At 32.5% G+C, this 15,772-nt stretch overlaps 1 long non-coding RNA gene across 1 annotated transcript in view; it reads left to right on the forward strand.

The window, feature by feature from the left end:
• Positions 1-3,081: 3,081 nt before the first annotated feature.
• The window catches only part of LOC140438208 (uncharacterized), a 29,674-nt gene continuing 16,983 nt past the window's right edge, over positions 3,082-15,772 (forward strand). Inside the window, exon 1 of the long non-coding RNA XR_011950453.1 lies at positions 3,082-3,230. This is a non-coding gene — a long non-coding RNA (uncharacterized lncRNA). The remainder of the gene's footprint in view (positions 3,231-15,772) is intronic.

The raw sequence follows: 15,772 nt of genomic DNA on the forward strand, positions 1-15,772 counted from the left end.
ATTTTAAAGGTTTTTTTTAGATATTAAAAAAGTTTTCCATAAAAATCTTACCGTTTTCTGGGTATTCAACACCATATATTTGAATTTTTGTTTTCGATAAATAAAAGTTTATTTTCGAAAAACCATAACTTTGTTAATACTTAGTTCACGGTATTAATAAAAAACGAATCTCTTTATTTTACAAGCTTCATTTTATATCCAAACAGTTTTCTCGATAAATTTTTGGAGCTATTCGAGAAAAACCGTTTAAAGCATGCTTTTTTGACCTGTAATTTGTAAACATTCAATCACGAATATTTCTACAGCCATTAACTTTTCGAAAAAACTCTCAAGAACATTGTCTTAAAATTCACTATTCTAGCGACTTTCACGGTTTTTTTTTTTGATAAACTTTTTCATTCCTAGAGGAAAAGCACATGTTGCCATAAAGTAGATTTTAATCTTTGAGTTATTTTCTAACTACTTTGAAAATTTTAAGCAAATCGACACATATAAAACAAATTCAGAAGTTTTCCGAAAAAAGTCCGCTTCTAAAACCAATCTAATCATAGTCGTCAGTGACCAAAATGCCACTGAACCTCTAAAAATCATATGAACAAGCTAAATACCCCCAAAGACCCCAAAAAAGATACAAAAAGGTTTACTACTTTTACCCTCGGGGTTCCCGCTAAGCCCCCCTCGCAGGGGAGTAAAAACACAAAAAAATCAATTTACCAAGAATCTGTACACCGTAGAAAAAAATGTTTCAAATAAAAAATGTAGCTGAGATAATTTTAAAAATGTTTATTAGCATTTTTTATAGAATGAACCGTTCTCTTAGAAACCGACCTTCGATTTTGCATGTCAGTTGCGCGCGCGGAATCAATGTTCAATAAAATTTGTATCAGCTCGACGGTAAAAATTCGATATCTTTCGATTGAAGTAACCTATCGACAAAAATCAAGATGCGTTTTAAAGGTAAAGAGTCCAGCTTTTGTATGCAATTTTGTTAATTTTGCTAAATAAACTCAGATTTTATAAAGGTGCGACACCTTTGTGGTATAACGTCTGTTATACCTTGCAATTTTTAGAAGGTTCAGATTAAAGCAGAAATCTGAATTTGTTTCGAAACTATTTTACGGATTTTTCTATCAGATGTCGCTATTGCGTCCATAACGAAGCCATTTTATTGTTGCTTCTTAAAAGACAGAAAAGATTTATTTTTCACGTTAAGAACGCCTATGAATAACTGTTCTGATGAGACTTATTAAGTCGAAATATATATCAACAGATACATAGACGCTTTGTGCGTGAAATCAAATCTTTGCTGTCTTTTTCATTTTAGTATTTTAGTTTTGGCAACAAATGTGAGGCATTTTAATGAGGCATTTTAAACGATCTACAAAACTGTTTTCCAATTACACTAGTACGTTTTTCAAAATAACAAAACTTCTGCAATAAACTACACTCAAAGCCGTCTTCTTAAATGCATTTCCAGGGACGTGTAATCGTTTGAAATGAAAAACATTAAAATCTGCATTTTTTATTCATATTTAAAATCCATTATATTTGTTAGCACAACGCAAAATTGAAATTTGATGTCATAGGTTTTAAAGATTAATCTCTAAAAATGGAAATTTTACTACAACTGCTCAATGAAAGTGATCAATTTTATTGATCTCACGAGAATCGTAAAAAATGCCAAAAATCGCGCCACGTTAATTTATGTAACACCTTTATAAAAACTGCATACGAAAGCATATTATCCCCAAAATACAAAAACTGCATACGAAAGCTGTACTCTTTGCCTTTAAGACGCATCTTAATTTTTGTCGATACGACATTTGTAAATCGATTTTTTTTTGTTTTTACCCCTCTGCGAGGGAGATTTTAAGGGGAAGTCCGGGGGTAAAAGATGTAAATTTTTCTGCATCTTTTTTGGGGTCCCAAAACTAATATTCTTTGCAAAATTCAGCTTGTTCGTATGATTTTTAAGGGTCATCTCTCTGACGACTGGACTATTACCAAAGTTTTCCTTAAAATTTCTTTATATCCGAGATTTAATAAGACTAATTTATAAATATTTGATAAAAATTCAGAGTTTATGTTGATCATATTTAAATAGTACTAGTATTAAGGCCTGTATATTATCCGCCTAAGTATTTTTTCGTTTTCGCGGTCCATTCGCCATGGATGGACCGCGTCACTAACACGCAAGTACTCCAAACTTTAGACAAAAGATGAGAAATTCTAAATGAGATAAAAACTAGAAAGATGGAATACTTGGGGCACATTGTGAGAGGTGAAAAGTACGAACTTTTAAGAAATATCATGCAGGGCAAAATTAAGGGCAAAAGAAGTGTAGGAAGAAGAAAAATATCGTGGCTTCGTAATCTACGTGAATGGTTCGGGTGTAGTTCGATTGAACTTTTTAGGCGCGCTGCTAACAAAGTCGCAGTGGCCATGATGATTTCCAATCTCCGCTAGGAGTGGCACGAGAAGAAGAAGAAGAAGAAGTATTTTTTGTTCTTCTTAGTAAATTAATTGCATTATATTACCTCGCTGAGTTATTTCTGGCTTTGAACAATTAAGAACATCACTTTTTGTCTGTCGTTTTTCAATTAATAATTATTCCATGCATTCTCCATATTTCAATTATTCTTTAATTTCCTCAAACCGTTTTTTAAGGTTTGAGGTAGAAAATTTAAAAATATTTTATATTTATTATACTATTTAATATTTAGTTTTAATCTTTTAATTTGAAATCAATATCATTCAAATTCCGAAATTTATTTAAATTAAAAACTTTATCAAATAAGTTTATTTCATTTTTAAAGCTAATTACAGAGCACAATAAGAATTCTATCAAACTTTTATTCAAAGTTTGATTAGTTGTATAATTTTATGACGTTGAATTAAAATCTTTTATTATGCCACTCAAAATCTTATCAAATTGTATTAAATAGATTTACACACTAAAACCTATTATCTTAACTAGCTTAGGAGGAAAAGTACAAACAATACAATAAAATCGTATCTATTTTAATCAACGTAATCCCACAAAAGCTGGGCAGATTACTCTTTAGGTTGACTGTTAGAGACTGTTAGAGAATACGGTGTCTACGCGTCCTCTCATTTGGCTGTTATTTCAACTATTCTATCAACTCCCATTTATTAGCACTGTTAGTAAAGTTAAGGGTATTAAAGTGGGACTTTACAGGCAAAAGTAACAATGTTTTGTGCAGGCTGAGGTATGTTAATTAATTTTTAAAAATTATGTATGTCGATAATAAAACCGTGTTTTTTTTAATAAATATTTATATTTATTAAAAATACAAAAGATATTTGAAAATTAAACTTTAAATTTTTTTTGCGTTTTTTCAAAATGGCGGGTCTGATAATGGCTGCTCACGCTGGTTCAATGAACGATGTAATAATAAGGATGGAACATGTTGATATTTTTATATGTACAGTCTGTCCCAAACTCTTCTTTCAGTGCGTCACTAATTTTGACGTCATATAGGATTTTAAGAATGTCGAGAATTATTACATGACATTTTAGTTAAATTTGACAGTCGCAGGATCGTAATCTGTCTTTTTATAATTGAAAATAATTTAATAAGTAATTTTAATATTAGTCTATGTTCTTTCTCGATATATCTCGGTATTAAAATATTTTTATGACAATAAATACAAAATTAAATTTTCACTGTAAAATGTCTGATAATACTAACCTGGAATGACAATTATCATTTTATCAGTTGACATTGTGAAAGTACTGTCACGATCGAGACAATTTGCGTCAAATAATATTTATGCGCATCATTGATTGGATATCTGTTTAGCGTATTCTAAACTCCAACCAATTATACATACGTAAGTAGAATTAGCTTTACGATAAATAATTTTCTAAGTTCTATGTATAATAATCACAGACTCACGTTTTTTTCTGTCACTTCTAGCTTAATGTGTTAGAGAGAATTCGATTAACTATGACGCACTGAAAGAAGGGTTTGGGATGAACCTATAGCTGATCAACGATGAAACTGGCGTCATATTATCGGCTAAAATGTCCGACGTCAATTTGACAGGTTATTAATGTGAATATTTTATTCCCGATATTTTAATTTTAAATAGGTAACAGTATTTTTTATGTCAATAATTTAATGTATTGTTTTTAGTCAATAAAGAGAATCAATAAAGTTGTTAAATTTTTAATATTTTGCATCCAGTCAAATCAGTGGCGTGCGATGTACAACTACGTACCTGTAAAATATATATGTTTTGTATACTATTATATCTTTGATTTCAATATAAATAACAACAAAAATAAATAATTATTGTACATTTCACTCCTAAACACGGCATATAAAACCCTCTCAAACATCATTCTTAGTAGACTAACCACTTATGCTGAAAATGCCCTAGGCGAATATCAAGCCGGTTTTAGGGCAAACAGATCAACAATAGATCAACTATTCACGCTAAGACAACTTCTAAAAAAGGGTTGGGAGTATAACAGATCCATACACAATCTTTTCATAGACTTTCGACAGGCATATGATAGCGTAGAAAGAAGCCAAGTATGGAATGCCATGGCGGAGCTCTCAATACCAAAGAAACACATTCGGATGACCAAAGTCTGTATGGAGGATGGAATATCTAAAGTACGTGTAAATAATAAACTGTCTGGCAGCTTTGAAATCAACAGTAGACTCAAACAGGGTGATGCGTTATCTCCACTACTTTTTAACTTTGTATTAGAGAAAGCCATGAGGTCGGCCGAAATAAAAACAGAATTGCTATCGATCCAAGGTCCCAAGCTATTACTCACATATGCAGATGACATAGATCTCGTTGGAGACTCCATCCTATTCACGAAAGTCATCTTCAACAAGGTGGAAGGAGCAACAAGTGAAGTAGGGCTGAAGATTAATGAAGATAAGACGAAATATATGTGTATAAATAGAACGACACGAAGAGACAGAATAGGACAAAATGTGACGATCAACACCTTCAATTTTGAAAGAGTACAACATTTTAAGTATCTGGGAGCAGAAATCACAGCTGACAACGATGTTACTGAAGAAATAAAATAGAAATATAGAAATATAGAATATATATATATAAATAGAATATAATCTGCAAACCGCTGTCTATTCGCACTGGATAAGCTCATAAAATCAAAAACTCTTACAAGAAGTTCAAAGATCAAAATCTAAAAATCCATCGTCAGACCTGTAATAACATACGAATGGGAAACGTGGACCATGACCAAAGCAAACGAAGAAAAGCTCAGACGCTTTAAACGAAAAATACTTAGAAAAATTTTCGGACCTCGGCATGACATCACCACAAACCAGTATAAGATCAGAACCAATATCGAATTAAAAGCACTCTACAATGACACCGATATGGTCCAAGAAATTAAATCACAGCGACTAAGATGGGCAGGCCACGTGCACAGACTGCATAACGATAGACTTGTAAAACTGGTATGGGAAGAGATTCCCACAGGCAAAAGACCACTCGGACGTCCCAGAATACGATGGAGAGATAACATCCAAGCAGATCTCCGGAAAATGAACATTCCATTTGACCCTAGGTTGATGGAAGACCGAACAAATTGAAAAAAAGTTGTACAGTCAGCCAAGTCCCACCCAGGGTTGTAGCGCTACGTGATGATGATGATATATGTACCAAAAGAATTTTTTCGTACACCTCTTACATTCCGGAAACAAGGGTCGGCCATTATTATCAGCTTCTTTGGACGCAAATATTTATTAATAGGTTCCATTCTTGGTACATTTAATCGTTGGGTCCAGTTTGTTGGTGGGTGCCATTTCTTGGAAACGAATCATCCGAAAGTAAAAAACAAATTGGTTACTCTGTTTCAAATTGGCTATGGTCAGTACTACAATAATACATTTTCACTGAAAGATAAACAAAATTGCAGACTTTTTGAACTTTTTGACACTTTGTTTTATTTTTAATTTTTAATAACTTTTTTTTAAATAACAATGAATATTTTTGGCTGTAGCACCGACCATAAAGAGACATCTAAAGAGTAAAATGCCGTAGGTTTATCTTGATAAGTGCAATAGTTTCAAAATACGAGTAACACCCAGTTGAAATATCGTGCTTTCGAAAAAAGCAAATGAAAGTAAGCAGCTGCTGCTTTAGTGGCCGGATTAACCGCTTGAAGCACTCCGCTCTTCTTTCTTCTCTATATACTTCAACGTCGCGCGGGCCTTTGGAACTAATTCTATACTATTCCTAAGAATATTTCCTAGTAATTTTTTAAAAAAGTTTTTTTCGATTTTTTGAAAATTATTTGGAGGAACCTGGCCTTAAGGCCTTAAACTAATTCGCCAACGCACTATAGGTGCACGGCACTCTGACAGAATACATCGTTTATAGAGGACGTGTTGAACTAGTGTTTTTCTTATTATTTGTTTAAAATATAAACGTAAATAATACGCTTCCAAAAAATATAAATACAGTATTGTCGCGTTAATACGAACCCAAGGTCGTCCGAACAACGCGGTAGTCAGAACGGGCTCGCGTGACTCCCCCTGCCCCCTCACGATTGAATCGACATAAATCAACATGAAGAACATCAGTTTTGACTTTTCTTGCCTACCTATATATTATTTATTTCTGTCAGTGCTTTCGTATCAGGATGGCTCCACGTAAACACGTGACTTTAACTATCGAACAAAAGACTAAAATTCTCAAGTTGATACAGTAAGGAACTAGCTATAGTTTCATTTCAGAACAGTTTGGTGTTGGCAATCCTACCATTACGGAAATTAAGAAGAACAAAGAAAAGACGAAAAGTTCGTCAGCGAAACGGAAAGCGGTCCAGGGAAGAGAAACTTCCGAATATCCGAAGGTAGAAAGTGCGTTGTCCATGTGGTTCCTATAATAGCGGAGAAAGCATGTGCGGTGAGTGGTGAAATATTGTGTGAAAAAGCCCGTCATTTCCATTTTAAAATGTCACCAAATCACCAAGCTTTTAGAGCATTTAAGGGTTGGTTGGACATCTCAAAATACTGGTGAGAAACTTTTGAGTAATGCCGACAGCATCGAACCCTTCCGAACTGCATTTAAAGAACTTCTGATTAAAAACAATTTGGCACCTGAGCAAATTTGCAATGCAGATGAAATTTAGTTTATTTGGCGCATGTTACCAGATCACATATTGGTGTAATCATAAGAAAAGAACGTCCCTGCTCGAAACATTATGAAAGAGAGAATCACCTTTATGCCTTTTGCAAATACTTAAGGGACTTACAAACTTCCTTTGCTTGTTGTGGAGACGGCTAACAAGCCTCGTGCATTTAAATCTGTTGATCATTTTATGGGTGATAAGAGATTTGTTCTTGGATTGGTTCAAAACTGAATTCCTCCCTGATATTCGTCGTCATGAGGGTGTGAACCCTCAGAAGGTAGTGTTGCTGTTAAACAACTGCCCTGGTCATCCATCCGCTGATTAACTTTGTAGTGAAGTTGATAAAACATGATTTCTGCCATGTTCTTACCACCCAACACGATAGCTATGATTTAACCAATGGACAAGAACGTCATCCAGAACACAAAACTGATCGAAAATTTCAACTCTGCAACATTCTTGCTGACGAGCAAAGTGGCATGCATCTGGTAGTAGCTTTAAAGAAAGTTAATCTCAAGAATGTCGTTTTCAATTTGGCAAATTATAAGTTATTCAATTCACAACGTTTGATTCAACTTTCTTGGAAATTGAGCCCAAACTTAGTGGCTGTGGATGACTCTTCCTCCAACGAAAAATACATCATTTTAAGCCTCCTTGTCGTTCAGCTAGCTCAAGAAAACACGACAATAATTACTGAATCTAAGGTTCCAGAATGGGCATCAGGTGGCTGTGACAAAGAAATTAACACCCAAGAAATGCTCACGGATGAAGAAATTCTAAGGGCCATTCAAAATGAAGAAATGAAAGAGGAGGATGTCGATGATAAACCATCTGCTTCAAAAACAGTTGGACAGAAAACCATCAGTTGGGCAAAAGACAACTTCAACAGCAGCGAGGAAATCATGATACTGAAGTGTATAAAAGACAGAGCGTTTGATCAGCACGTCAAGACAGGCGTCCAGAAAAAAAATTACTTCTCCCCATTGAAATTTATATATATATATATATATATATATATATATATATATATAAATATCTTATTAATATACATAAAGTATTTTCAGTCATTTTCATTGTGTTTTTGCAGTTTTTCTTCTCCCAATAAAAAAGTCATAGGTCATCCAAACGATGTGATCTGTGAACATCAGAACAACCCGTTTCCCCGATTCCGTTCGAATTACCGCGACCGTACTGTATGAATTTTACTTATAAAACTTATATTTTCTGTATTATATTTGTATTTTATAGTTAGTTTGTATAGTACTATACATACCTAGGCTTACCATACGTTCCGGTTTAACCGGGATTGTCCCGGTTTTAGACATCGGTCCCGGAGTCCCGGCCGGTTTGTCATTTTGTCCCAGTTTGACAAAACTGTCGTAATTTTGAATTTTTGTTAAGTGATTTCACACGAATGATTTTTTTCCTCCTGGATTCATATTTACTGATAATAAGTAAGATTATTCACGTTCGTATTATATAAACAATTCTAATAATGATGACTGCACATCTGATTGATAAGATATTTTAATAGGGTTCCCACACAAGACGTGCTTAATTCTCGAAATCATCAAAATGACCAATTCAGCAATTCAGCGTATCACATTTCTTAAACACATCATTTTGAGTCGTTAAAAAAATCAAGAATTGATGAATTAAAAAAAAAAAACAGATCTCAGTTTACCCTAATCATTTGCAGTGTAATTACATTTCGTTTTTTTGTGAACGGTGGTAAAATACGACAACACTTTGTGTTTTATTTGATTGATGTGTTTGATTTAAAATTCCGAAATGAAATTGCAAATTCACAAGCGAACTTGAAAAAGATTATCCTTTTATAAAAAAGCTTTGTAGTAACAATAGTAGGGTGAAATGCCAGCAACGTTTTTCAGAATTTTCAATTGCACACGGTGGCACCTTTGTCTTTGTCAGAGTTACATACCGACCAACAGAAGACTTTTTTCGTAAGTGTCACTTTTCGTAAGTGTCAACGACACCTCATACAAAGCACATCAAACTGGCACTTATTATTGTTAGATACTTTTTACCATTAGAAGGTGTACATGTGAAGCTATTGAATTTTGAGTCCGTTCAGGGCGAGACATCGGAAATATTGACTCAAAATATAATTTCAACATTACGTCGTCATGACATTACAAAAAAAGTAACTGCATTTTGTAGCGTTTTAAATTTGGTGGAATATTTTCGTTTTTCTGTTTGCAAATGAATTTTAAAACGATCAATATATTATGGCATTTTAAGTTGAGATTCTAAATATCAAGTTTTGGTATTCAGCTGTTTTTGTCTTTTGTCGTTAAAACGCAATAAACTGGAATATTTAAAAGTTGTTTCGAGTCCCCTAATATAATATTGCAAGTCAGGTATACGGTTTTTCTAAAACATATTAACTGAGAATATTTTTTTGTCTTTGTTTACATTAATATTCCCTTATTCTCTGTATGTTTTGTGAGGTAAAAAATTTCCAGTTAACCAATTTAAAAGTAAATACTCAAGAAGTTTTTTGTCGGTTCGTTGCTAAGAACGAGGTCAAAAAAGGGTAGATTGTTTGTTTTAAATTTGTAGGCAAAAACTAGCTGTGAGACGTAAAGGGAAATTTATTTTGCGTTGAAATTTGTAAAATGTAAGGCATCGAGGAGTCGACATTTAAGCCCCAAGCAGAGCAGACAGAAGAGATTTTGAATCGCGAGTCGATTCAATTTTTTTTGTGTAATATCTTAAGACCGGTTAAGGTGATGATACTCTATGCAATGTGGCAGCTTAGATTAGAGTAATCACCCATAAGATTTGTGCAGTACACCGGCACTGATAAAATTTGGAAAATGTTTATATAGAATGTCCCCGTCAACAGCTTGATTTCCTCCATCAAGTTTCTGTTCCAATCGTTCCTGCCTACGTATGGAAATGGTTTATTTTTATTCAAGTTGAGAGTTATGTCCTTTGCGGCTCCAGTCCCATAGATGTTAACAAGTTTTTTTTGAAAGTTAAGTGCTAAACAGTGAAATCAGGTAACAATTAACATTTTAATTTTAAAGTAAAGACAGACATTTTTTTACTAAAACAATAATTGCTTTCATTAAAATTTAAAGGATTTGTAATAAATAATAAATTGTAAATTTTATGGTTTAACAGCTGTCATTTTAATTGTTTTTTTTATGTAATGTTAACATATGACAGCTAGCTTTGTTCTTTTCGATATTCATTTGTTTTGTTTGTTTAAAAAAAGGTTAATCTCTGTGCGATAACATTTGTAAGTTTTGTAGTATCTCCAACCCCTTTGTAAACGAAGTTTGTAAACGGACACATGTAAGTTTTTTATTCTGTATTTGGCAACTATTTATATAGTATATTTTTTGTGCCATTTTTATGTTTGATAACTGTTTGTATGAGACAAAAATAAACGTTTGATTTGTTTCTCTGATCCTTTGTTTATTTTAGTTTAGAAAATCTCCTAACCCTTGTATGTATTTTTGATTTTAGGGAAGAAGAAATTTTCTTTCTTTTTCCAGCAGGAAGTTTTCTTCGAAGCGGCGTCCAAATTTAAATAGCTAGAGGTAACCTTGTCTGCCATATCTTATTTCATTTTGTCCAGGAGATTTATGTAAGTACCCTTTCATTTTTTTTTGTAGCTGCCCCAATCCGACCCATTTATTTTACTTATCCACGACTCCAGCTCTCCAACAACCAACTGAGTGTCGTACGCACTAGTAGCGTTTATTTTGCTTGCCCTATCTTCGTCCCATAGTTTTTGTCCCCTATTTCTACCCCTATGGTCGTACCCTGAGGTAGGCAAAATATAATCGTTACAATTTTGTGGCGACAATTCTAATACAAATTTTGGAGGTGTGCATAGAAGAGGACAAAATAATGTTTACAGAAGACTTAAACAAGAACTCGGTGTAGATATTGTAGGAATTTGATGTGGCTCACATATTGTACACAATGCACTTCAAAATGCTGTGAATGGTTTACCAATCGAAATTGAAGCACTAGTTGTCAAAATATATAAACGTTTTCATATCTACACAGTTCGAGTAACTCAGTTGAAGGAAGTGGAATATAAAAACCTAATCCAACATGGAAGTACCAGATTTCTTTCTCTTTTGCCGGCAATTGAGAAAATTCTAAATATATTCGAAGGACTAAAAGCATATTTCCTTTCCCAAGATAACTGTCCACGTGCAATGCGAGATTTTTTTCAAAGTGTTACGGGTGAGTTATATCTTTGGTTTGTGCATGGACAATTAAACAATTTTAACAAGACTGTACTACTCATAGAAAAAAGTGAAGCAAGTGCGACTGACATTATTTTGGAATTAAGAAGATTGAAATCTAATCTTCAAGAACGCATGGACAGCAATTTTGTACTACAAAGAGCGAAACAATTATTATTAAAGAATCTTGGTAGTAGCAAGGATATTGATAAATTTCAAACAGAAGTAAGTGATTTTTACCGACGATGCATTTCATACATTGAATTGTGGGAAGACAGTTTCGGAGGAGCCGACGTTTTCGCATGGATTGGACTGAATCACGTATTGAAATGGGACGAAATCGAAGGATCTGCTGAAAACAAAATACACGGTTCGGACGATCGACAAAATATTAATACTGACAACCTTTTTGACGAGCTGTCACTTACGAAAGTTTTTATAGCATCAAAGAATGATGAATGGAATTCCACGACGATACAAATTGATTATGTTGACAAATGGGTTCTACTATTTAAACATTTTCATGAACAACACATCGATACATGCAACCTGGTAAAAATGGTGCAATATATTTTGTGATTACCAGGCGCCTTCGCTCCTTTAGAGCGTGTCTTCTCGATGATGAAACATATTTGGTCTGACGATAGAAGCCGTATGTTGGAGTCTACCGTACAAGCATTACTATACTGTAAATTAAACTTTAATATGACATGTAACGATTTTTAAGAAAAAATAAAAAAAAATAAATAAATAAAAAAAAATATTAAAAAAAGTACATACGAGCGAGAAGTATGAATGGTACAAAAAATAGGTATTTTATTAATAAAAATTTTTGGCAGCAGCTTAATCGTTTTTCTTTATACTTTACCCTATCCACCATTCACTGTCCCGAAACAAAGAGTTTCATAATTATGGTAAGCCTATATACCTAGTATTGACTATGGATTACAAATTTAAAAATTATAAATGTCAAATAATTGTATTCATTATGCGAAATGTTGATGAAAATATAAATTTTTTGGTTGTCTTTTGCTTTTTGATATAATTTTATACACAATGCGTATAGTTAAATTATATGATAATTATATTATATGGGTATAACAAGATTATGCCCTAAAAACGTCAATCCGCGATCCCTAAATTTTACGTTGGATCCCAATTAAAATCTGGCTCGTTGTGTTATAAAATAAGGACTATTTGCTTATTAATTTTAATACTAATCAATGCAAAAAGCTCACTGGAGTATGAGATCCTTCATATTTTCATTTAAATTTCTTATTGGAAGTATTTCAAGATTTTAGGGGTAATTAGATTCATAAATTGATGGAAATTTTTGTATGAAATATAGCACGTGTTTAACTGATGCTCAATTGTTAAAATAATTTAGTGGTCCTACAGATAAACAATTATATTATAAACAAATAATTAGACAAACAAATACAATTTTAAAGTGTTATATTATTGAATAAACGGATGTTTTGTAAAAGAGAATATTTTACAAATCAAATGAAAATAATAGAAAATTGTAAAAAAAATCTTGTGTATGCTTTTTATTATAATTCGGCTTAAAAACATTTTTAGGAGTAAAAAACTTTATTATGGAATTTATCATCTTTTAAATGCATATAACCACGACGACCGACATCGTACTTATACCGAGCACATTCGAGGAGTTACAAACTATGGTGGAGTAACTCGTAGACAGCTCCAAATACTTCCACCTAAAAATGAATATGACAAGAACAAAATAATGACGAACACAGACAGGATTTACAAACACAGGAACACAGGAGTTACAAACTATGGTGGAGTAACTCGTAGACAGCTCCAAATACTTCCACCTAAAAATGAATACGACAAGAACAAAATAATGACAAACACAGACGACCCCAGACGTATAACTATAAATGGCAATGAGATAGAACAAGTCCAGGAATGTATCTACCTGGGCAAAATTCTGAAACTTGACAAAGAGAACCAAAGTGCGGAAATCACTAGAAGAGCACGACTAGCATGGGCAGGAATTGGATACTTAAGAACTGCAAAATACCTCAATATTTAAGGAGAATAGTGTTCGAACAGTGCATCCTTTCAATCATGAAATATGGATGTCAAACCCCAGCTAAGACAAATATGAAAAAGCTAGCTACATCAGAAAGGTCAATGGAAGTTTCCATTTAGATATACGATTGTCAGACAGAAAGATAAACGACTGGGTAAGATAAAAAAAAGTCGAGGATATTACAAAAATGATTGCAAAGCTTACATGGAGTTAGACACAGAAGCAACGTTGTAACGCCATAACTAGACTTAGGCAAATATGCAAGTTGCATATTTTGCATATAATGCATAAAAAATGCAAATTTTGCATATAGTGCATATAATTTGAAAATTTGGTGTTAACTATATATTTTTATATTCAAACTTACAGATAACATAAACATGCCAATATTTAATTTTGTTTTATAATCACTTGGTATTCAAATTCTTGGTATAGTAACTAATAAAAGACACCGGCTTATAGTTTTGTCACGTTTTGTCCTGAAATTAAGGATTTATGTTTGCCAGTTTATGTCTCTAGGTAAAAATAAAAACCTATTTAAAATTAAAATCATTCAATAGTCTACTGAAAGGTCACTAACATTTTTTTTCTAACAATAGCATAGTTTGCTTTAATTTTGCTAAAAACAAAAACATATTATATATTGGACTTAATTAATTAAGTGCTTTTAATATTTATGCTCACAGTATTTTTTCTTTAAATGTAAACAGAAAAGACCAAGAGCCTCTTGTAAATATTTGGGCGTTCTTCCTTCTTGCAGAGTCATTTCTTGACATTTTCAAGATTACTACACCGATTTTTATTTGATTTAATTTAAATATTTTAATTGTTATGCAAAAACTATTCATTTTTAGTTTATTTCTACAATCTTAGATTTTAAGAACTATAGAATATTTATATTTTTTTTTCGATTTTATCTGAAAAAAATTTCAAGATCAGCATGTCAGAACCGCGAAATATTTAGCTAAAAAAGTAAAAACTACATCCGGTGAAAAATTTCAACCTTCAGTGTCCAAGTGCTTTCAGTCAAGTTCCAAAAAACAAACCGAACAAGGAACTTTTAATGAAGACTAGTGTCGTGCATTAGTATCTTCTAATATACCGCTTTCAAAATTATCTAATGAAAACTTTAGTTCTTTTTTAAAAAAATATAGCAAACAAAACTGACTCGTCAGGAAGATACATTGTGCACTTATTGATTGGTGTACTTAGCGATAAAACCTTTCCAAAATCGTATTTAATTTTCTGTAAGCAAGTGGAAAAAACCAACGCTCTAACAATATCATGGTTTCTATAAGAAGCATTAGCATACTTTTTTCTTCCTGCTGCTGTGCCTAATGATAAATTATTACTTATTTTATCTGATGCCGCACCATATATTGTGAAACCATTACAAAATTTAAAAATATTTTATCCAAACTTAATACATATCACTTGTTTAGCGCATCGAATAAACATAGTTGCGGAGGAACTAAAAAAAAATTTCCACACAGTTAACAGTTTAATAGCGAACGTCAAAAAGGTATTCCTGAAATCACCTGTAAGAATACAATGTTACAGAGATATGCGTCCTGCTGTTCCACTGCCACCGCAACCCATTTTAACACGTTGGGGAACATGGTTGAAAGCAGCTAATTTCGATGCTGATCATTTTGTTGATTTTAAAAGAATAATTAACCTTTTAACGGATGATAGTTGCCAATCTTTATTAGAAGTTAAGCAAGCCTTCCAAAATAACATCCTCCAACAGCAACTGTCATTCATAAAATCAAATTATAGTTTTGTCCAGAAAACTATAACTCAATTAGAATCCTCCAAATTATCATTCTTAGTGAGTACAGTTTTAATAGAAGAATTTGAGTCATGTGTGTCAAAACGTTAAAGGTACTATTGGAAAGAAAAAGCATGGAAAAAATAGTGGATACCAAGTTCTTTCTGAAGTAGTTCAAGTACTAGCTGGGACATTTTCCGAACCACTTAATTTAGAACCATCTATTATCGTAAATTTGAAAAATGCCGCAGTTATATCAGTTGATGTCGAAAGAAGTTTTTCTATTTACAAATAGATGTATTCAGATAGAAGGAAGTTTTTATTAGAATATTTTGAACATCATTTGATAATCTATTGTTAACACAATTCAAAATAATATTTATATGTTAAAATAATTGTACATGTTATGTATTTATGATATTGTAAGTATTTTTGTAAAAAAAATATTGTAAATATTTTTTATTACATGCATATTTTCTAGATAAATATGCATATTTTGCATAAAATACTGCATATTTTGCATAAAATACTGCATATTTATGCTCATATTTCAT

The sequence above is a fragment of the Diabrotica undecimpunctata genome, chromosome 4, assembly GCF_040954645.1.
Source record: "Diabrotica undecimpunctata isolate CICGRU chromosome 4, icDiaUnde3, whole genome shotgun sequence".
In the NCBI taxonomy this organism is placed as follows: Eukaryota; Metazoa; Arthropoda; class Insecta; order Coleoptera; family Chrysomelidae; genus Diabrotica; species Diabrotica undecimpunctata.